The following is a 22213-nucleotide window of genomic DNA, read 5'->3' as shown; positions in this document are numbered from 1 at the left end:
GGGCTGGAGATTGAAGCAGTCACCACTGGCCAGTAGTTTGGTCAATCCTTCTATGGCCTGAACCCTCTAATAGAAACCTTAAATGATGGGATTCAGTGAGCTTCCAGGTTGGTGAGTATAAGGAGGTGCTGGGAGGGTGGTCCACCAGAGAGGACCTGGATGCTCTGTGCCACTTACCTGCCCCGTGCGTCTCTTCCATGTGGATGTTCCCAAATTGAATCTTTTATAACAAATGAGTCCTAGTGTGTAAAGTGCTTTTCTGAGTTCCCTGAGTCTACCAGATTATCAAACCTGAAAGGCAAGGGTTGAGGGCACCCCTGACTTTCTAGCCAAGTTGGACAGAAGTGTGGGTACCCTGGAGACCCAACACTGGCAGCTGGCATCTAAAGTGAGGGCACCGTTTAAGACAATGAGCCCTTCAGCTGCTAGGGTCTGTGCCAACTCTAAAAGTGTGAGAAATGAATTCGGTTGAAAGACTCAGGTGGTGTCCAGAATGTTGGGGATTGACTAGTGTGAGGAAAATGCCTATACATTTGATGTTCTGGGTGTTGTGAGTAAAAGCAGTTCCGAGTATCTTCAGAGGAGAGGGAGAGAGGGAGATTTGACTGCAGAGAGAAGCCACATGATGTCAAAGGCAGCGACTGGAGCGATGCACTCTGAGGATGGAGGAAGGGACCATGAGCCAGGAGATGCAGGCAGCACCAGAAACTGTAGAGGGCAAGGGAGTCAGAGTCCCCCTCAGAGCCTCCAGAGGGACGCAGCCCTGCTGACACCTTGACTTTAGCCTCATAGGGTTATGTATTGATCTCCAGAACCATGAGATAATAAATGTGTGTGATTTTAAGCCACTGAGTTTGTGGTATCTTGTGACAGCAATGAAGAAACTAACACAATGCCAAAACAACCTTTGGAAATGACCTCTTCTCTTACGCGCGGGGATAAATGGGAATAATCGTAGTGGAGGAACAACCTCATAGGGTTCTAGTCAGGACTGCATATGTAAACTTTACACGGTGCTTGGCTGAGGATCTGGCACAAAGTAAGGCCAGGAAGCAGATAAAGATGACCTAAGAGAAGCAATCACAGATGGACTTTACATCTTATTGGGAGTGCATGTTGACATGTCTTTATTTCTGGTGAAATACGATGAGAAGGGACCACACCTATCCAGTCATCGCTGTCTCCTAGTACATAGTGGGGCCCCAGCCTGTTTCACCTTCCACAGTTAACTGGTGGAATGACTGGACACAGACACTGTTGTATTTAAAGTTCCTAAATCAGGGCAGAGAAAGGAACAGCACAGAAGCTGTTTATAGAGGGAGGGGTCCCAAGTAAGTGTGGTCAGTGCACTGATCCAAATGAGAGATGCCTTTTCTTCATATCTGTTAAAATTCCTTAATTGTTGCCCTTTCATGCTTAGGACCTGTCATTCCGTTCTCAGAGCAACAGAAGAGCTGCCAACTGGCCTCCAATGGTGTCTCCTCTACCGTTAATTTGTTCTTCTGCCTTCTCTTTCCTAGCAAAATGACCCAGATTATCTTGGCTTTCCCTTATGCATGGTACAATATCGCAGTGCCTGGCAGATGTTACAGGCAATGGCCCAAAGGAGGAGTCTGACTTGCACATGCGTTTTAAGTGACCCACACATTCTTTTTTAAAAATGTGATTTATACAAGATGGCAGATTGAACACAGGAGCTTATTGTTATACTTTCCCAAAGTCCGCTAGAGTGGAGGGAAAGAATAAAGAACAGACATAGTTCACAAGGACAAAGATAACAGAAAAAGAGAAGAGCAGACAAGTCTGGGAGCCAGAATATAGATGGGCGGGCAGGGCGTGGCATCTCAGAGCATCAATCTGATTGGGTCACAGGACAGCAAATGAGTGCTTGGCTCCACTGACCTCAGACAAGGTTCAGCCATAAGAGGCTGTAGGTATCCCAGATGCAGCAGGGAATGAGTACAAAGACAGCTGGGACTCCAGCCTTCCCTCAGTGCAGCCAGGCAACCATTCATCCCTGCCCCCCAAGGTGTTGGAGCTTTTCTTTTGGGACACACCCTCATGGCTCAGGACACAGCTCACCATGCACAGATAGAGCTGGACAAGGTTCTAGAATGAAAATCCACAAAGAAAAAACCCTTCAGCCCCTTCCTCTACTCAGATCTTAAGAGGTCAGAGGCTGGTACTCTATTCTGCAGACAAGAAATTGTGTGATGTCTCTGGGAAAAAACCCAGCCAAAGAATCTGGTATGGATTTTTGGGATACCCACACCCCACTGAGCTCACTTAAGGTAATTTTAAGTTATCACTCTATTTCAAACCCACCGTTCTGGACTGAGCTCTAGGCAGGGACCCTGCTGATATTTCGGTGTTGCCAGGGGCTCCTGGGAAGATCGACTTTGGGGAAAGAGGGAATCTGAGGCTGGAGGGAATGAAGGGTTCTGCTTCTGCTTGTCCACTCTCTATCTTGGGGAGAACCATCCCAGCTGGGCTTCCTCATCTGGTTGTGAAGTTCATTCTAGTCTGCAGCCTTGCATTTAGATTCCCCGTTTCCCGAGACTGGGTCCTTGTGCTGTGGGCCCCCTTTCCAAGCTCCAAAAGCCTAGGAATCCTGACTCCTTCCTGTTACTGACCCAGTCCTAGGAATAGCAGTTGCCACTTTTAGGTGCTATTTATAGGCTGTCTTTGTATCCCCCTTTTGCTTTTACAGTCCATTATACCTGGCGAGCAGGTCTTTATTAACATTTCTCTGTGAGGGCTTCCTGTTTCTTGAATGGACCCTGATGGATGGACCCAATAAAAGCCCAAGTTTGCTTTACTATGCTTTAGTGAAGGTCAGCCACCAAGAAGCCCACCCCCATGAGATGTCAAACGTACGAACTTCCATCTGCAAGATTAGCAATTTGGGGACCCAGTGTGCAGCAGGGTGATTATAGCTAATAATGCTGCATCTTACATACTTAACCAACACAGCAAAAAGAAATTGTAAATGGTCTTACTACCATAAAGAAATGGCAACTGTGATGGGACTGAGGGGCTACCTAACACTACAGTGGTGATCATCTTGCAATGTGTAAATGTATTCCATCAATATGTTGTACACCTTAAACCTACAGAGTGGTATGTGTGGTATCACAACAAAACTGAGGGTAGGAAAGACGGTCACCCACAGACTCAAAGCTACCAAGTCATCTCTAGGGCCTTCCCATCTGTACTGTGAAGAGTCAGCAGATACCGGAGGGAAAAGGCATGGAAAAGTCAGAGGTCTGACTTGACACATTAAAAAAGGAGTAGGTAAGAAACAAAGAGATGGCAGAGGGGAGCAGGGAAACGTCAAAGAAAAGCTAAGGTCGGTGTCCTCAGAGAGGAGAAAATGGCCATTTTAATCATAAGATATGAGCAGATCCTATGTTTAAACAAACAAACAAACAAACAAAAAGGATTGTTCAGAACACAGGCACTGTTAAAAATGAAAGATCTGAGAGCTGATGAGTTACAGAATGGTCAAAAGTTAGAAGACAAGGTTGAACAGTTCTTGAAGCAACACAAAGAGACAGAGATCTAGAAAAGAGGAGATGGAAGATAATTAGAGGATTCGTTGAGGGGAGATTTCTACATCTAATCAGTAGGAGATGAAGATGAGGAAAACTTTTTTCTCATTGTAAATTTTTATTGAAATATAGATGATTTACAATGCTATGTTAGTTTCAGGTGTTCAGTTATATGTGTGTGTGTGCATATGTATTTTACATCTCGTACATTCTCCATTATAGATTATTGCAAGATACGGAGTATAAGTTCCCTGTGCTATACAATAGGTATTCGTTGGTTATTTTGTAGTTTTTAAAGCCTGCATTTCCAGATTGAATGGGCTCACCAAATGCTCAGCACATTGAATAATTAGGAAACATCAAGGCATATCCTTGCGTGGGAATTTCTGACCCTGACACTTAATAACTTTTGGTCTTAAGAAAGTTACTAAGTAGTTCTGGACTTCTTTTTTCTTATAAATAAAATGGGGATGACAGTACTTAGTCCCTCATAGAACTCTTGTGAGTATATATCTTAAAATACGGTCATCTAGCAAAGCTCTTGACACAATATTGCATAAACATTTTAGTAATAATGATATGTAATAATAAACAATAAGGATTGTTTAGCTTCATATCTGCTTAGCAGGGAGCCTTACCATCTAGCTTCTTTCACCGTGTCTTTAAGTGCATGAGAGAGAAACAAAACTAACATTTCTTAAGCACCAATTGCCAGATCACTGGGCTCACTTTTCTTCACTTTATGTCACCCCATTGATTACTGGTGAAAAATCCACAAAGTGTGAGAGTTTTACCTGTGCTGTATTGAGGAACTGATGCTCAGAGGTCACTGCCTGATTTCACAGCTCCTGTTAAAAACCCTCTGTGCCTCTGAGAAGGGGAGCTGCCTGCCTGCAGAGGCAGCATGCCACAAAGTTTCTGAGGGGCCATATGGACAGACAGCCTCTTCGTTGTCTGGCTAAGTTAAAAACAGGAAGGTGTTCCAAATAGAACTCGGCTGATAGGAATCGTCCCAAGTGAAGTCTTGTTCTTTCAGGCATGGACAGGGCCACCGGCAGCTGATAACGCTAATAAAATTGTCAGGCAGCTATTAGAATAGCTTAAAATTATCCCAAGTTTGTATAGATACCTAAGGAGTTCAAATGTTCATAAAATGAACATCTGTTAGCTCCTGAAAGACTGATATCTCTGCTTTGTGGCTGAGCTTTAGTGGCTCACTCCTTCTGGGGTACTCAGTGATACATCAGGTTTTTACCCCCTTCTCTAAAATGATCCTTACAGTAAGTGCATCTCCTTGATGCGTCTTTGTTCTAAATATTTTTTACCTTTTTTTTTTTTTTAATGACCCCCACTGAAAGATCTGGAAGTCAAGAATTTGGGTTCAGCAAGCATACCTTGAATTCTCCCTCCCATGTGTTTTGCTGTATGCTGGCATTTGTTGCTATAGTTTACCATCTCTGTGGCCATTTCTCATGAATCAGTTCAGTTCAGTTCCGTCGCTCAGTCGTGTCCGACTCTTTGCAACTCCATGGATTGCAGCATGCCAAGGCTTCCCTGTTCATCACCAACTCCCAGAGCTTGCTCCAACTCATGTCCATATAGCCTGTGATGCCATCCTAACTGGAGATTGTCTCGCAGCCATGGCCAGCCCAGTTGTGCTTAAACACTGTGACAATCAGTTAGAAGACAAGGTTAAATCAGTGCTAAGTCACTGCTAAAAATCAGTGCTAAAACACTGATTTGGCAATCAGGGAGGAATGAACACAAACTTGTATATATAAAGGAAAGGGGTCATAAGTCTGAATACTTTCATCCTGGTACATCTGCACAATCTGAATGTTATGTCTTAGAAATACCAGGAGGAAGAAGCCTAAAATTTAAGCAACTATTAATAATGGTGATGATGCCAATCCTTTGCAGACATGAACTATGCTCACCTGTTAGTTGTCTATTCTTGAATCAAGGACAGTCTTGCCCTCTTAGCTTCAGTTTTTATATCTATAAATTGGGGGTGAAAGATCTCAGCCTTAGAGCGATAGTATCTCAATTATTTGAGATAATCCACGTGAAAGGCACAGATTGGCACCTGCACAGGAGTAGGGCTCAATAACTAGGTGTTCGATGATGTTGTTCAGCTGCTAAGTCATGTCCTACTCTTTGTGACTCTAGGCCTACAGTCTACAGGACTGTAGCATGCCAGGCTTCCCTGTTCTTCACCATCTCCTGCAGTTTGTGCAAGCTCACATGCATTGAGTCAGCGATGCCATCCAACCATCTCATCCTCTGTCGCCCCCTTCTCCTCCTGCCCTCAATCTTTCCCAGTATCAGGGTCTTTTCCAATGAGTTGGCTCTTCACATCAGGTGGCCATAGTATTGGAGCTTCAGCTTCAGCACCAGTCCTTCTAATGAATATTTAGGGTTGATTTCATTTAGGATTGACTGGTTTGATCTCCTTGCTGTATTCTATAATCTCCCTCTTTTTAGGACTTGCACATCTGTGTGTTCACCTGTAACAGGCACAGACCCATCTTCCATCCCTCTGGGAACAGAAACAAGAATAACTGGTGTTATAGCTGGGGCGGGGGTGGGGGGGGGGAATGGGACATTGAAAGATTAACAAGACCTTGGATCTCATTGCACAAGGAAAGAAGGATTTATAGAGGTTAATACTATTAGCACATGATGGAGATAAAATAAGGGAAATACCTGGTCCTCTTCATCTCTATTCTATTCCGTGTACTTGTTTAGGAAATATTAATTAAATGCCCACTGTGCGTCACACATCGAGTTGTACCATTGCTGCATCTAAGTTCATTTAAAAATTGTGCTTAAACAGGTTTTGGAATCTTCTTGGTGCTCCTGAGGCTTCAAGTCCTCCCTTATAAACCCTGCCTTGCAGGTGTGCCGCCTCAGTTGTATATATCCCTTGGAAGGAAACTCGTCTGCAAGACAGTCTTCTCTGTTTCTGGGCATCTGGAGTAAACTTGGTATGAGCCTGGACCAAGGCTCTGTTACTTCCTCTCTCTGGTGTGAGTTCTGTCCTTGAGACCATATGGCCAAGGTTGGTTAATCCTCCTCTGACTGTCCTTCTAGTCACTGAAGGCTGTTTCCACACTGCCTGGGAGTTTCTCTACTCTAGCCAAACAGTCTGAGTTACCCTAGGAAAAGGCTCCCAAGTTCACAGGACCCCTGGCTGGGACAGCAGCGCATAATCACAGGGTAGGTGACCTTGAGCTAGTGAATCAATCAATCTGCATTAGGGCCCCTCAAGAGGAAGTGGAGGTCACAATGGTGTCCAGCCCCTGGGTCGTGGCAGGGTTAAATGATGTAATTTTACATGCGAGTGTTGTACTTGGGGGTGGGGGTCCCAGCTGTCCACGAGTGCAGAGCTACTAGTCTCAGGTTATCAGTGAGGAGGCCGCAGTGTGGTCAGGACAGGCCAGTCTCCCAGAGTGACTCATCTGACGAGGGTGAAAGAGGAGAGTGAAAGAGCTGGCTTATAACTCAACATTCAAAAAAAAAAACTAAGATCATGGCATCTGGTCGCATCTCTTCATGGCAAATAGAAGGAGGAAAAGTGGAAACTGGCAGATTTTATTTTCTTGGGCTCCAAAATCACAGATGGGGAAACAATGGAAACTGAGAGGCTTAATTTTGGGGGGCTCCAAAATCTCTGCGGACGGTGACTGCAGCCATGAAATTAAAAGATGCTTGCTCCTTGGAAGGAAAGCTTTGACCAACCTAGACAGTGTATTAAAAAGCAGAGATATTACTTTGCTGACAAGGGTCGGGATAGTCAAAGCTATGGTTTTTCCAGTAGTCACGTATGGATGTGAGAGTTGGACCATAAAGAAGGCTGAGTGCCAAAGAATTGATGCTTTCGAACTGTGATGCTGAAGAAGACTCTTGAGAGTCCCTTGGACAGCAAGGAGATCAAAGCAGTCAATCCTAAAGGAAATCAACCCTGAATTTGATTTCTAACGTCAGTGATGATTAACATTGGCACTCACTTTTGAGGGAGCCTCTGAACCGCCACCCTGGAACCACCAACCACGAGTCTTGTGAAGATTAACCTCCACTGAGAGGATAAATCTCACTGCCCTTGCTCTTGCACCCACTCCACACCCACCTGGCCCTTTGGAGCCCCTGCCACATGAGAGTATCATTGTCACTGTGCCTGTGTTTCTCAAGGTTGTTCTCAGGACCACAGGCCAGAAGCATGTGGGACATCCTTGGGAAAGCAGATTTCCGTGTCTGGCTCCCCAGACCCACTAGGATTTGTCCTTGGGAATACGTATTTTTAACCCTCCCATGGTGGTGGGGCTTCGGTCTTTGGGCCATGCTCTGCAGAACTGCTTGAGCTGCATGGGAGCAATTCTGTGCCCCTGTCTTTGCATTCCCAGCACTGTGCCTGGTGTAATTGTTTTTAATTGAATGGTGAGTTAATTGAGTTACTTGATTAATTAGGATACAAAGAGAATAGAAGGTATTCCAGGAAATGGAAAGTTGTAGTTTCCTAAGAGTAAAGCAAAACAGAATTAATTAAAGTTGCCCTGAAAGACTGCTGCTGCTGCTGCTAAGTCGCTTCAATCGTGTCTGACTCTGTGCGACCCCATAGATGGCAGCCCACCAGCCTCCCCCATCCCTGGGATTCTCAAGGCAAGAACACTGGAGTGGGTTGCCATTTCCTTCTCCAATGCATGAAAGTGAAGTCGCTTAGTCGTGTCCGACTCGTAGCAACCCGATGGACTGCAGCCTACCAGGCTCCTCCGTCCATGGGATTTTCCAGGCAAGAGTACTGGATTGGGGTGCCATTGCCTTCTCCACCCTGAAAGACAGAATGGCCTTTATGATTTAAGGGCTTGTGTTTGACTTCTCCGTGTGAGATTTTCTCAGGGCTGCATCCAATGCAGGTGCTGTCCTGAGTCATACACACTGAGACTGCAGGCTCTGGATCTTCTACTCTTCGGAATATAATCTCAAGCCAGACCCTCAGCTGGAGAACCTCACTGAAATATAAACAGATGCCTGTACTAGATCGATTCACCTGGTCACTGCCTCCCAAGACCCCAGTCCAGTGTGAGCATCACCTCCTCTCCCCAGTGCATTCTTATCTTCCCAAGCCAGGTGAGGTCCCTCTCTGCTTTATATAAGCACTGCCTGTTTCTAGAACAGACCTCTTAAACAGCTTTGCATTGTAGTTATTTAATATGTTCATGTGTGTATTTCCATCATTAGACTAGAAGCTCTTGAAGTCAGAACTTCTAGTACCGTATACATAGTTGGCATATAAATCTTTCTGGAACGGATGAATGGTTAATGGAGTGATGCTAGTTCTGCTTCTTCAGAACTAGCTGACTTCATCCCCCTGCTTCTGATTTTCTTGAATCTCAGAAAATGAATGATTAAGCAGTGGATCAGGCTATGAATGGAGGAAGATACTAAGAGGTGGGCTGCAGGCTCTTTATTATCCATTTATAACATGTAGCATAGAGACCAATTACTTTAACTCATCTTCCAAAGTTATAAGGATACTGATTAACTTGGCTTTGATTTTTTTCCCCTAGTACTAATTTTTTAGCAGGCATTCATTTACTGGGTCTTTCTTCAAGTATTTTATTGGGTAAGCCCATTTCTTTCTTTTTTAAATAGCAGCTTTATTGAGATATGATTCTTAAAATTTACCCTTTTAAAGTATGCAGTTCAGTGATTTTTTAGTATATTTGAGTATTCAAAGAGCTGTGCAGTCATCATGGCTTTCTAATTCAGAACATTTTAATCACCCCGAAATAGATACCTCTTTCCCGTCAGCAGTCACTTACCATCATTCCTTCCCCTACGAGTCCATGGTAACCACTAATCTGTCTCTAGAATTTGCCTGTTCTGGATGTTTCATATACATAGACTCAAAACAGTTTGTGATCTTTTGTGACTTGCTTCTTTAGCCTACCATTATGTTTTCAAGGTCCATCCATGTTGCAGCATGTAACTGTGCTTCTTTATCTTTTAAGGTCAAATCATCTTCCATTGTCTGGATGTACCACAGTTTTTACATGCATTCATTCACTGATAGACATCGTTTCCACTTTCGGCCAACATGAATAATGCCAGTATAAATATTCACATACATAGTTTTTGTGTGGACATACTTTCAGTTCTCTTGGGAATAGACTTAGAAGTGGACTCCCTTAAGTGTCATCCCTAAGCAAGGTGACTTGTATTTAATATTTTGAGGAACTGCCAGATTGTTTGTGCCCAAACAACTACTCCATTTGCAAACCTCTGTCTTGGACTCAGCTGTTCGTGTGCCAAGAATACCAATGCTCTGTATCTTTGTCGCACGCCAGCTAATCGGACAGGTGGGGCAGGTGATGAATGTAGAGTGGAGAACTGCAGAATCTTCCCATCCCTGCAGCCACTCTGAGCACCAGTTCAGACCCGATGAATTGCTCCAGTGCACTGGGTTCAAACACAGAGGATCCTGGGTACAGGGGTCACCAGGGAACAGATGAAGTTGTTTAACCATGAGCTAAAGGCGTGATGCTATTTAATAAATTTCCATGTCTGAGCCTATGCCCTATTTACATGTCATACATATATCACTTGCTTTTGTTTGTCTTTATTTTCAGTGACATGTAACGAAATTATTTGAAAATCTATCTTTTGTGGCTTCTCAGCTTGCTTAGGTCTCTTTTTTCCTTTGCACAATGGTCACAATCAAGATTCTTAATCCCTCCAACCTCTGATTGGAGGTCACACGCTCTAAGCTGCAAATTGTGCTGATACTGGGGCCCTGGGTGTTGGTGGAAGTTGCGCAGGACACAATTTCATTGAAGACATCTTTTCTCTGGGCCAAGGTCTTAAAAGAATGGAGCTGAGCATATTCTTGCCAGAAGGTATGAGGATCTCTGATGCTGAGAGCAGAGTATGTAATGGGACCTTTCTGAATAGAGTCAGCTTTGACCCTTGTCCTCTATCCTCTCTCCCCTGATTATGTGTCTCAACTGAGATGGGACATCCATGTTTATGACAATATCTGCCTGACAGAAAGATCCGAAACTAAAATTAAACATGTAAATGCTTCCTAAACCACAAGAGCTTTGTACTAAATTAATAAACGCTTATCCATCTCAGCGGTAGCAACCCTGCTGTGTTTCAGACAGATTCTCTGGAGTCCTTACTGTGCCAACCAGAGGCAAAGTTAGTAGATACACATGGGGAAGAAAAGGCTCCTGTACTGTGCCTTCTCCCACTAGGCTCAGCTTAGCTTGTGTGTGTGTCCATGTGCTTTGTCGTTTCTGACTCTTTGCAACCCCATGGACTGTAGCCTGCCAGGCTCCTCTGTCCATGGGATTCTCCAGGCAAGAATGCCGGAGTGGATTGCCATTTTCTTCTCCAGGGGATCCTCCTAGCCCAGGGATCGAACCCGTGCCTCCTGCATTGGCAGGTGGATTCTTTACCTTTGTGCCACCAAGGGATCTTTTTTTAAAAAATCTCTACCTTGTGAATTTTGGTAGACCTGTGACTTCAGCTAGCCAGAAAGAGAGAAGGAGCCTTTTCAGACTGCCAGGCACACCTTATTCCCTTTTCCTCACACCCACATTGGAATGAGAAAAGAGATGGGCTGCTCCTAGGATCTCTGAGCTGGAAGACAGTTGTCTGGTACCTGTGGTAATTCTAGAAAAGGTGTGGTTATAGAGAATGGGGGAGTTCAGGAAAGTGGCAATGAGATGTTATGTGACCACAGGACTCTGTCAGAAGTCTGCTCTGCTCAAGTGAACAAGTTTTATATCTAATGCTATACTTGGAGCACTAGAGAAGATTTTATAAGTTGATGAGAGTATGAAGAAAGATCAATATATTAGAAAGGAAATAATATTAGCAGTGGCAAGGAGTTAGGGATAATGGGGGAAGGGATAGTACAAGGGGATAGCTGTGATTTTTAAAGGGCCGAATTAGGGAGATCTTGGTGGTGATGAAACAGTTCTGTATCTTGACTGCTGTGATGTTTTAATGAATCTACACCTATGATAAAGTGGTATATACACATGATACTAATGTCAGTTTCCCAGTTTGCTTGCTATAGCTGTCTAAGGTGATGATACATGAGACCTCTTTGCACTCTGTTGTAACTTTCAGTGCATTTATAATTATTTCAGAAATTTTAGAAAAATGTTTAACCTGGGAGGGGAGGAAAAAGGAAAATAGTAATACGAACAGAAAAAAGTAAATGATATGATAGACAGTGAAAATAATGGCATAGCCTCTAGGTAGCTGTAACCTCTATTAGGCTTCTGACAAATGGTGACATTTAAAACAGAAAGATAGCCACAGTGAGACTAATGTAGTGGCTGTCATTAAGATTTCCCAAAATGTCTGTGACTCATGTCACAGGCAGTGGGCTAATCTCAAAATTATATACAAAGAACTTCTAGAAATTAATATGGGAAAGACCAATAACCATGGCCAAAGAATATGAATATGTAGTTCATAGAGGAGGAAATACAGATTTTTTTAATATTTTTTATTTTTATCTCTTTGGTCATGCTGTGAGCCTTGTGGGATCTTAGTTCCCTGACCAGGGATTGAACCTCTGCCCCCTACAGTAGAAGCATGGAGTCCTAACTGCTGGACCACCAGGGAAGTCCTGGTGGTCTTCCAGGACTGGTTCTTAAACATAAAAAGACTCAACTTTCACACTATCAAAAAAAATTTTTTAAAGAGTAAAGCAAATTTTAAAAATGCCAAGATGCCATTTTTTAAACTCCTAGTTTACTGAAAAATCTAAAAATTTGGTAATACATTCTGCTGCTAATGCTGAGGCCCTCTCAGGCTTTACTGATGGCAGCCCAAATGGATACAGCCCCCTACAGACACCTACTTGGCAGTCTTGACACAATTCCAGAACAGAAATGGCTAACTGTACACCAAGATTCATTTTTCCCTTCCGTAGTAATACAAATGCACCTGGAAAGTGGGTAAGCAGATACAGAAAACCCTTTGCAGCTCCCCTCCCAGACACATTGCATGTTCTTTCCAGGGGGATATGAGTAGGAAAATAGCATGTGCATATGCTTGTGAATGTGTGTGCACATTTGCAAAGGTAGCCAAAAATTCTTCCCCTCCCTCTGCCTGGGTCATGACTTGGCAGCCCCTCCCAGGAAGAGAAGTCCGTCTTAACTTCCTGAATCTTGCCTGCCCTTATTGCTTACTGCCAATGGGACAGTAAGAGACGTGCTGGGAGCAGAGACCTGAAAGTGCTTGCCTTGGAGCTCACTCTGCTGCTGCTGTTGATAGGAACAGCTATCACTGCTGTGATAGGAACAAACCTGGGCTAGCCTGTCAAAGGATGGGGGGCCATGCAGAGGGAAGCCCTGGTCATCTGAGCTGTCAGGACTGTCATGTAGTACATTACCAGCTGGTCCACAGGTGCTGAGCAGGAACAGCCAAGAGATCAGCCATACTGGGTCAGATCCAGAGCAGCCATACTGGGTCAGGCCAGATTGCCCACCTGCACCTTTAAGCCGCTATATTGGGAGTGATTTGTTACACAGCAGTGCTAACTGATACAATGTCCTACTTCCAGGACAAGGTTTTTTAGAACTGCGTGTGCAGATGTGGACCTGGGAAGTAGTGGCAGAACGGACCTTGGTTCAGAACTGGCCTAACGCCTGGAAGGGTAGTGGGGGCATGTGCCAGAAACGTGTGTTAGAGATGACCCTGTTATGTGTTTGGCAGAGAGGGGTCTGTTACCTGCGATGCTTGTTAGAAACAGAAGCCTGGAGGGTTCTTTCTGCCCAGCTGTGGGCTCCAGGAAAGGACGTTTTATCAGACCCACGGCAGCTTAAGAACCTCTGGAATAGACAGACAGTCTCTTAGCCTCCTCTACCAGAGGAGGCCAGATGGAGAAACTTTTTAACCCCAAGGAGAAGAAAATGCTCTTTAGATGAATATCCAGATGAAACTGATCCCCCCTTTCCTTGAGAACATGACTTGGTCATCTTATCTTCTATGCCTCAAAGTAAAAGCAGACTGTAGGCTGGCAGTGTAGCCCTCCAGATCAGATCTCTGAGCGATTGGCTTTCCTTTCCTTTTTTTTTCCCCCTCTCCTTTTAAAATAGTACGTTTCTTCTTTTGTTAAGTAACAGACTTTCTTCAGCAGAGGATGTAGAAAGGGCAATGATTTAGATGAAATCTGAGAAGGAATCTATCAATTTTTTTTTTTTTTAATTCAGGAGGTTTACCACTTAGGGGCGGGAAATGGGGAACCTAGTGTCTGATCTGGGACCTGAATGGCGGTTTCTGAAGGGTCTGCTTGATTTTATTAGCAGCTCAGGTAAGCAGCCTCAAGACTTGTATCTTAAGGTGGGTTTTAGAGGTAACAGTGCCCCCTTCTGGTGCAAGTGGGGTTTTAAAGTGTAACGTGCAAATCTGAGCCCACTGGCAGTTTTCCTTTCCTGAGAGGTGGAATCCTTGCCTCAGCAGATCTTCTAAGGGGAAAACCTCTCTCTGGGGTGTCTGTCTTCCCCCACATGGGCAGTTCAGGGGCCTTCGAGTTTAGCCAGAGATCACTGGTGTCTCAGACAGTAAAGAATCTGCCTACAATGCAGGTGACCCAGGTTTGATCCCTGGGTAGGGAAGATCCCCTGGAGAAGGAAGTAGCTACCCACCCTAGTATTCTTGCCTGGAGAGTCCCATGGACAGAGGAGCTTGGCGGCCTACAGTTCATAGGGTCACAAAGAGTCAGACATGATTGAGCAACTAACATTTTCACTTTCTTTTTTTTTTTTTCCCACTGTGCCAAGTGAGGAGTTCTTCACTTGCTTTCCGAAGTCATCTAGGGTTCGCTTTCCCATGGCTCAGGTTGTAGGACCTCAAGATGATCAGCCAGGACGTATTCACAGTTAGGGAGGAGTATATGCAGAAAAGAAAGCCACACACTGCCTTCCGCAGCTGGCATTCTCATCAGCTCGTCTGAATTACTCACACTCCTCACTCCCTTTATTGATGTAGATAATGAAGAGTCGGCTGCAGTTTGGAGTCAAGGACCCAACACAAGAGCGTTTGCATTGCTGTTTATTTTTTTTAAGGCTCTAGTAAACATTTAAATAAATGATGATGCTGTCCTTGTGGGCTTTGCTGTGGGAGTCTTGTCATCACTCTCTGGTAAATGAGAGACAGGTGCTTAAATAAGAGAAAATTGGGGTGCTCACCCTGGTTAATGCAGGCGTTATTCTCTAGGGTGCTCTTGGTCAGTCCTCCACCAATGGAATGGTAGGAAGCAGGACCAACTTTGTAATCTGTGGGGTCCAGTGCAAAATTAAACACGGGGCCCTTTTAGAGTGATAGTTATGAATTCCAAAACGGTGACACAGCAGAGCTTCAAACCAGCAGCCTCCTTCTCAGCACAGGGCCCAGTGTGACTGTACAGGTCACAGGACCCTGAAAGCATCCGTGGCTGGGATGCTAGCATGTGGGGCTTCTTCCCCTAGCCCCCCTCCTCTTCAATCTTGCTTTCTGCTGCGCGCTCATCATGCGGAGTTCACGCCTGCCTCGTAGCTTCATGCTTGCTCTTCTGTTCCTCTAGATTTCTGCTCAGATGTCATTTAGTGGTGACACCTGAGTCTGTCTTCACATTCTCCCTGCATCCTTTGCAATAAAGACATGACTTATATATTTCCTAGTTTATCATTTATCAGTGTGCTCTTACCCCAGGAAAGCGTGAGCTCCTGGAAGACTGGTGCTTGATTGGCATTGTTCCCCACCATCATCTTTAGGGCTGGTGCAGTGCTGGGCACACAGGGGTGTGTGGCATGCACATGTTGGGGTGCTTGGGCCAGCTGATGAAGGCAAGCCAAGAGTTAAAGAGTTCAAGGAAATGGTGAAGCTTTGCCTCTGACTCTTGGCCCACTTTTCACTAATCTTCTCAGGCAGAAACTCTTTCTTCCTCCTGGTCTCCATCCCCTTGGGTGCCATTGTAAGATTCAGGACCCTGCCCATGAAACAGAGAAACCACCTTGATGTGACAGAGGCCGAATTCGTCACTGATTTTTGAGAATCTGCTAAAACACACTCCTTTCCAAGGCGCGTTATGGGCTGTGGTATAGGAGGGCTCTGAGGGAGGATGAGTTAGACAAGGTTGCCTGATGCTTGACTGCAGGATTCTCAGAGCCCTTTGTTCGCTGATACACATTGCTTTTCACCAACTTACTAGGCCACAGGAAGCTATAATTCATCAAGCATCACAGGGCACCAGTGATCTCTGAAGTATGTTCATGCCTGCTAAGTCTCTTCAGTCGTGTCCAACTCTTTGCAATCCTATGGACTGTAACCCGCCAGGCTCCTCTGTCCATGGGATTCTCCAGGCAGGACTATTGGAGTGGGTTGCCATGCCCTCCTCCAGGGGATCTTCCTCATCCAGGGATCAAACCCGCATCTCCTGCAGCTCCTGCACTGCAGGTGTATTCTTTACTGCTGAGCCACTGGGGAAGCTCAATCTGTGAAGTATACTTGGTTATATATTCACCCTGGCATGGTGGACTGCATGTCAGGAGACTAAATCCCATCTGCCTCAGCTCTACCTTCTGGTCAGATTAAGTCAAAGCACCACCACCCCTCTCCTGGGTTCTTCAGTATGTGAAAGGAAGCCTTTTCTGCATGTTACTATCGAATGTGTTCTGGTTGAGCCCAGAGTTCCTGTCCAGCTCCAACATTCTAGAAAAGACAATCTTGGCTTCCTCTTCTCTGATCCCTGTCAAAATTAATTCATTTATTCAACAACTGTGTGTTCAGTGCTTAATATATGCCAGGGATTCTTCTAGCCCTTCAAAAAACAGCAGTGAAAACTAACACACCAAAGGTCTGCCCTCTGGGGCTCGTTTTCACAGATGTCCGGGACGCACAGGCTGGTAGGGAAGGGTTTACTGTCTGCCGAGGTCTGAATGAATCAGTTAGCATTGACAGAACCCATCATCACACTGTAAAGAAAGGAGCATTGTGACCCAAGTCTAGAGACCCAACTCAAAGTCTAGCCCGTGCCACCATCAGGAGTGACTTTGAGATCGAGCTTGTGCTCTCAGGTCAGTCCAAGCAGGTCCTGTCTTGGCTCTCCTGCTGCTGAGACTATGAGCTCATAACTTCTGAGGATCAGTTTGGGTTTGTTTTTGTCTTCCTCTGGAGGATGGGGTCGGAACACCTTCCATCACCATGGAGACGCTGCCCATGAGGCGCTGAGTCCAGAGCCTGGCTCCTGCTGTTCGTGTGATGATGCTGTTCACAGCTCCTTTCTGTTGTCACACCCTCGGCATACTTAGACAAGTCAGCCTCTTTGGACCTTGCTGTCTTCTTCTATAAGATGAAGTGCGTGTCTCAGCTCCATGTGAGTCTGTGTTTCAGACTCAGTTTGAGTAGTGTTGGAACTCGAATGACTGTCTCTCTTCCACATGTAGACCAGTTGGCTGGCATGTGGCTGTGTGTGATGTCTTCATCTCTGTGTAGGTTTAGGCATACCTTGGAGATACGGCAGTTGGGTTCCAGACCACTGCAAGTAAAGCAAAGGTTGAAAAAAGCAAGCTGCTTGAATTTTTTGGTTTCCCAGTGCATATACGAGTTATGCTTTGTTGTCATTGTTCAGTTGCTCAGTCATGTCTGACTCTTTGTGACCCATGGACTGCAGCACGCCAGGCTTCCCTATGCTTCACCATCTCCTGGAGCTTGCTCAAACTCATCTCCTTTAAGTCAGTGATGCCATCCAACCACCTCATCCTCTGTCGTCCCCTACTCCTGCCTTCAATCTTTCCCAGCATCATGGTCTTTTCCAGTGAGTCAGCTCCACTGTAGTCTACTAAGTGTGTAATAGAATTATGTCCAAAAAACCCAATGTACATGCCTTAGTTAAAAATACTTTATTACTAAAAGATGCTAACCATCATCAGAGTTTTCATTGAGTTGCAGTAGTAACATCAGAGATCACAGATCACTGTAACAAATTTAGTAATAATGAGAAAGTTCAAAATATTGTGAGAATTACCAAAATGTGACAGAGACATGAAGTGAGCAAATAGTCTTGGAAAAATAACACTAATAGACTTGCTAGACACAGTTGTCACAAGCCATCAGTTTGTAAAAAAAAGTTTAAAAAACACAGTATCTGTGAAGTCCAATAAACCTGTTGTGTCTGTATAAATATGTATGTGTACATAAGTCTCTGCATATACATACCTGTGCTCTGTGTATATATGCATCACCATTGGTGTATGTTCGCACATGCGTACACACGCGCGCACACACCTCAGTTTTCAAGTCTCCAAAGCTTTCCGCACTGCACCGCCACCTTTCAGCCAGCCTTCTAGCCTCTGAGACCTGCCGCTTTTGCACTTGCGGGCCGGCTCCAGGGTCAGCAAAATGAATTCCTGCCCCTTCCAATGCAAGAATTCTATCAATCCTGTTGTAATCCAGAGAGATCTCACTTCCTCTTTTGCATGTGTCTTAGTATTGTTTTATTTATTTATTTATTCATTTTTGCAAGTTGACTCTTCCTCCCTCCTGGGTCTCTACCCATCAACCTGCTTACCACTTTCAGATTGCCTGGGACAGGAGCATTTTCTTGCTGCCGGTCCACATCCATCTGCCATTTGTAAGATTCAGGACCCCAGCCTTGTAACAATCTGGAATTGGAACCAAAAAGTGCTTGAATGGCTCCAAGCTCAATAATACTCAGATTTCACAAGAGTTAGCCCATTTAGCACACAAAGGAGGCTCAGCCAAAATTTAGACATGGGTAGCTTTTCCTATTACCTTGAAATTAGTCTCGATTACCCTTAAATTATTGAAGATTGACCACCATGCAAAGTGGTTTCTCCTTTCATTAATCTTACTAACTGGCTGCATTTGTTACAAATCTTTTTTTTTCCCTAGCCAGCACATGATTTCTTTTCTGCAGAAAGCCTTCTCTCCTGCAGTGCCTTTCTTTTACATGATTTACTTTTATTTGAGCATTTGATTAATGGTCACACCAGAACACATCCTAACAGCCTGTTTCTACCTGTGTTTCACCAACAATGGCATCTGGATGCAGTGTTTGCCTTGTCCGAGATCCTCGGGCACTAAGGACTTCTTTTTGCAAAAACTTTGGTCTGAGTGATACAACACATCTGGCTCAGGCATTTAAAAATATAAAAACTAAATAACAGTCAGTATGCTTCTTCATTATAGAATAAAGCATTTGTATCACAGAATATGTTGGAGGCTAGAGAAAATCAGGAGGGAAGAGAGAGAAATCATGTATTGCCTTCCTAGAGATTGCCGTTATTTGATCAGTTGCTTCCAATTTCTTTTTCTGCATATTTTTAAATATAGTTGTCTTCCTTCTGTGCACAGTTCTGACTCCTGCTTTGTATTTTCATGTAACATTATTGATCTTCATAATCGCTTTCACTGGCTGGGTTATGTTCCATCTAGTGACTTGTCATCATTATTACTTTTAAGACATTCTCTTATTTTGGGCCAGTTAGGATGTTTCTGAATTTTTGTAGATTTAATGAAGACTTTGTTGAATTTCTTTAGCATATGGCATTCGTTCTTTTAGGTTCATCACTGAGTATAAATGAGCAGAATGTGATTTCTGAGTCAAAGGACTTGAATTTTACCAAGGTTCTTAATCTACAGTGTTGATTTTCTTCCTAAAAGGCAAAAAGTGATGTCAGAGAGAACCCTCGCAGAGCTAAAATTTAATGTTTAATGCAGTTATGCCCATGACTTTGATTTTTCTTTAAGAGGATGGTTTTGATTTAAAAAAAAAAAAAGATGGGGGGAATAGTGGCTTTCAAAAAAAACATTTTAATTGTATGCCCACCATCTGACAAAAAGACTGTTCAATTCCATTTCCTGAACTTCAGTTTTCCTCCCTGTAAAATAAAGAGATCAGATGAGATGATACGCCCTGGTCCCTTCTTGCGTGGGGGTGGCCGTTACAGGTAGACAGTTAGACAGAAGCATCTCTTCTGGTGGAGCAGGAGGAGGAAAGGCTGGCCACTAAGTAGGAAAATGGCATCCGGTTTCATGGGGAAAAGCAACTTTGACATCACTCAGATTTGTCTCACCAAGACGGAGTAGGCAGAAAGGGCCTCGAGATAGAAACAGGACGCCGTGGAGGCAGTTAGATGTGAGAAGACATGCTCTGTGTAAACATATTTCTTCTCGTCCTCCTGAAGCATGCCATCCCTGCCATAGGGGCTTGCAAACATCATTCTCTAGTCCAGAGTCATCCTGTCTTTATGGGATTAATCTCAGTGGTGAAACTGCTTAGTTCACCTAAATCCTTAGAATATTCGGGAACTTATGATAACAGAGTTGGAAAGGCTCTGGGGTTTATGATGCAAAGCTGATTCCTGCTTTGCTCTCTGTAGTAGCAACATGGATAACATGTAGAAAACCTCTTTAAATGCCAGGAAAATACCACCCGTGCTGTCTGTGTCAAAGCCTTCAAGCCTCCTTAACACAGTGTAAAGGAGACGCTAATATTACCACGGAAGGTATTTAGCTTCCAGATCTCTCCACGGACAGGCATAAGGAAGTGAAGACACAGGTACCACTCACGTGGGTGGTACCAGCGGCATGAGGAAGAGGCAGCAATAAAAGCTGTGTGTGAAGATACCCAAGTGCAGCTGCCACATGTGGAAACATCTGGCCAAACGGGAGCAGAATCTGGCTCCCCCAGATTGGTGTCATTAGTCATTTAATAGCCCATCAGTAGAAGACGAAGAGAGTCGCTTTGTGTGTGATGGATGGCTTGACACTATAGCACCGCAAGGGCACCCTCCACCTTAAAACCTGTGCATTTATGAGCCTGCCACTTTCAAGAACAGCAACTATGTATCTGTCATCAGAAAGCCCTGGGCATATAGCACAGACTTCAGAATCAAAAGCTAAGTCAGTTTCTAACCTTTGCAGGTTGCAGTTTTCCCACCCACTGAAAGATGGGTGACGCCACTCACCAGCAGAGACATTGGTGGATAGCTTAGTCTAAGGGCTAAGGTCAGTAGGACCCTCTGGAGCCAGTTAATGTGGGCACACATTTTACCTCCACCTTTTATTAGCGGCATGGCTGTGGCCAAGTGACTTAACCTCTCTGTGGCTCAGTTTCCTCATCTGTGAAGTTCCTAGCACACAGGGTTGTCTGCTGCTGAAATAAATAAGCAGATACGTGCACAGCGCTTGGAGGGAGTGTGGGACCCAGCAGGCACTGTGTGCACGTTCCCTGGCATCAGCGGTCCTGCCTCATTTTTTCAAGGGGGCTGGCAGGGGCAGAGACTCATACCCTATACCGCTTGGTGCACACGGCAGGCTTCATAACTGGTTGTTACAATGACCACGCTTATACTCTGAAGCCAGTGATTCTCAACAGACCGTCCGGGACTTGCAGCGTCAGCACCGCTTGGGAACATTGGAGATGTTCACATTCTTGGCCTCCCACCCCAGACCTACTGAATTAGAATTTCTGGGGGTGGGGTCCAGTGGTCTGTGCTTTCATAACCCTCCTGGTGATTCTGACACATGGGCAAGTTTGAGGGCCACTGGGTTAGGCTGAACATTTCAGGTGGGTGATCCGTTTGATAAGACCAGCCTCAGGCCTGGTATACCTGCTCTTTTTCCTCACTCCCCAAGCAAATATATACCTGTGACCACACAATCAGAGCGGTAAATTGAAGCCAATTAGCAGCTAAGTAACTGCCAGCACTTGTCACCAGGGTAGTTGTTAGTAATTAGCACTAATGACTCTAGAGAGGAAAGCAGTTGTGGTTCAAAGACATCCCCACCATTTGAATTCGCTCAGAGTTTTCTTCAATATCTGCCTGCCATGTTTGCCTTTTACATGCAAACACCATCTCAGTAGGGTGAATGCTTCTCTTGAGGCAAGATCACATGGAGCAGTAACACATGGTGGTGTTTTTAATGAATGCCAGGATGAGCTGATTCAGTTGGGGTGTACTCGAAAGTTGTGAATCAACCTTTGGCATGCACCCTGCATAGTAACTACAGAGACGTCAGGATATACTTTGTAACTTTCTCCAGGAAGCAACAGGTGATTTATCGACATGACAGATGATGGATGAGCTCCCCAAATGACAGTCCTTTCTGAGTTTTGTGAGAATAGACCCAAAGGGGAGGAAGAGAAACTGAGAAAGGATAACTTTCAAATAGGAAGTCAAGTATGTAAAGATTGGTGTTGAGTTACCAAACGTAGGTTTTTGATTAGCACATCGTTGATTTATAATGTTGTGTTAGTTTCAGGTGTATAGCAAACTGGTTCCTTTATTAATATACATATATATATATTCTTTCTGAGTTTCTTTTTCATTATAGGTTACTGCAGAATATTGAATATAGTTCCCTGTGCTATACAGTAGGTCCTAGTTGATTCATTGGAAAAGACCCTGATGCTGGGAAGGATTGGGGGCAGGAGGAGAAGGGGACGACAGAGGATGAGATGGCTGGATGGCATCACCGACTCGATGGGCATGAGTTTGAGTAAACTCCGGGAGTTGGTGATGGACAGGGAGGCCTGGCATCCTGCGATTCATGGGGTCGCAAAGAGTCGGACACGACGGGGCGACTGAACTGAACTGAACTGAACTTGTTTGTTATCTCCCCATAAGTTTGTT

General features: G+C 44.6%; 1 protein-coding gene across 8 annotated transcripts in view; it reads left to right on the top strand.

Annotated features, from left to right (window-relative positions):
- The window catches only part of LARGE1 (LARGE xylosyl- and glucuronyltransferase 1), a 589892-nt gene that overhangs the window by 369350 nt on the left and 198329 nt on the right, over positions 1–22213 (top strand). The window lies entirely within an intron of this gene.

The sequence above is a fragment of the Muntiacus reevesi genome, chromosome 1 (genome assembly GCF_963930625.1).
Source record: "Muntiacus reevesi chromosome 1, mMunRee1.1, whole genome shotgun sequence".
NCBI lineage: Eukaryota > Metazoa > Chordata > Mammalia > Artiodactyla > Cervidae > Muntiacus > Muntiacus reevesi.
Note: the sequence above shows the minus strand (reverse complement) of the source record. Positions and strands in the feature narration are given on the sequence as shown.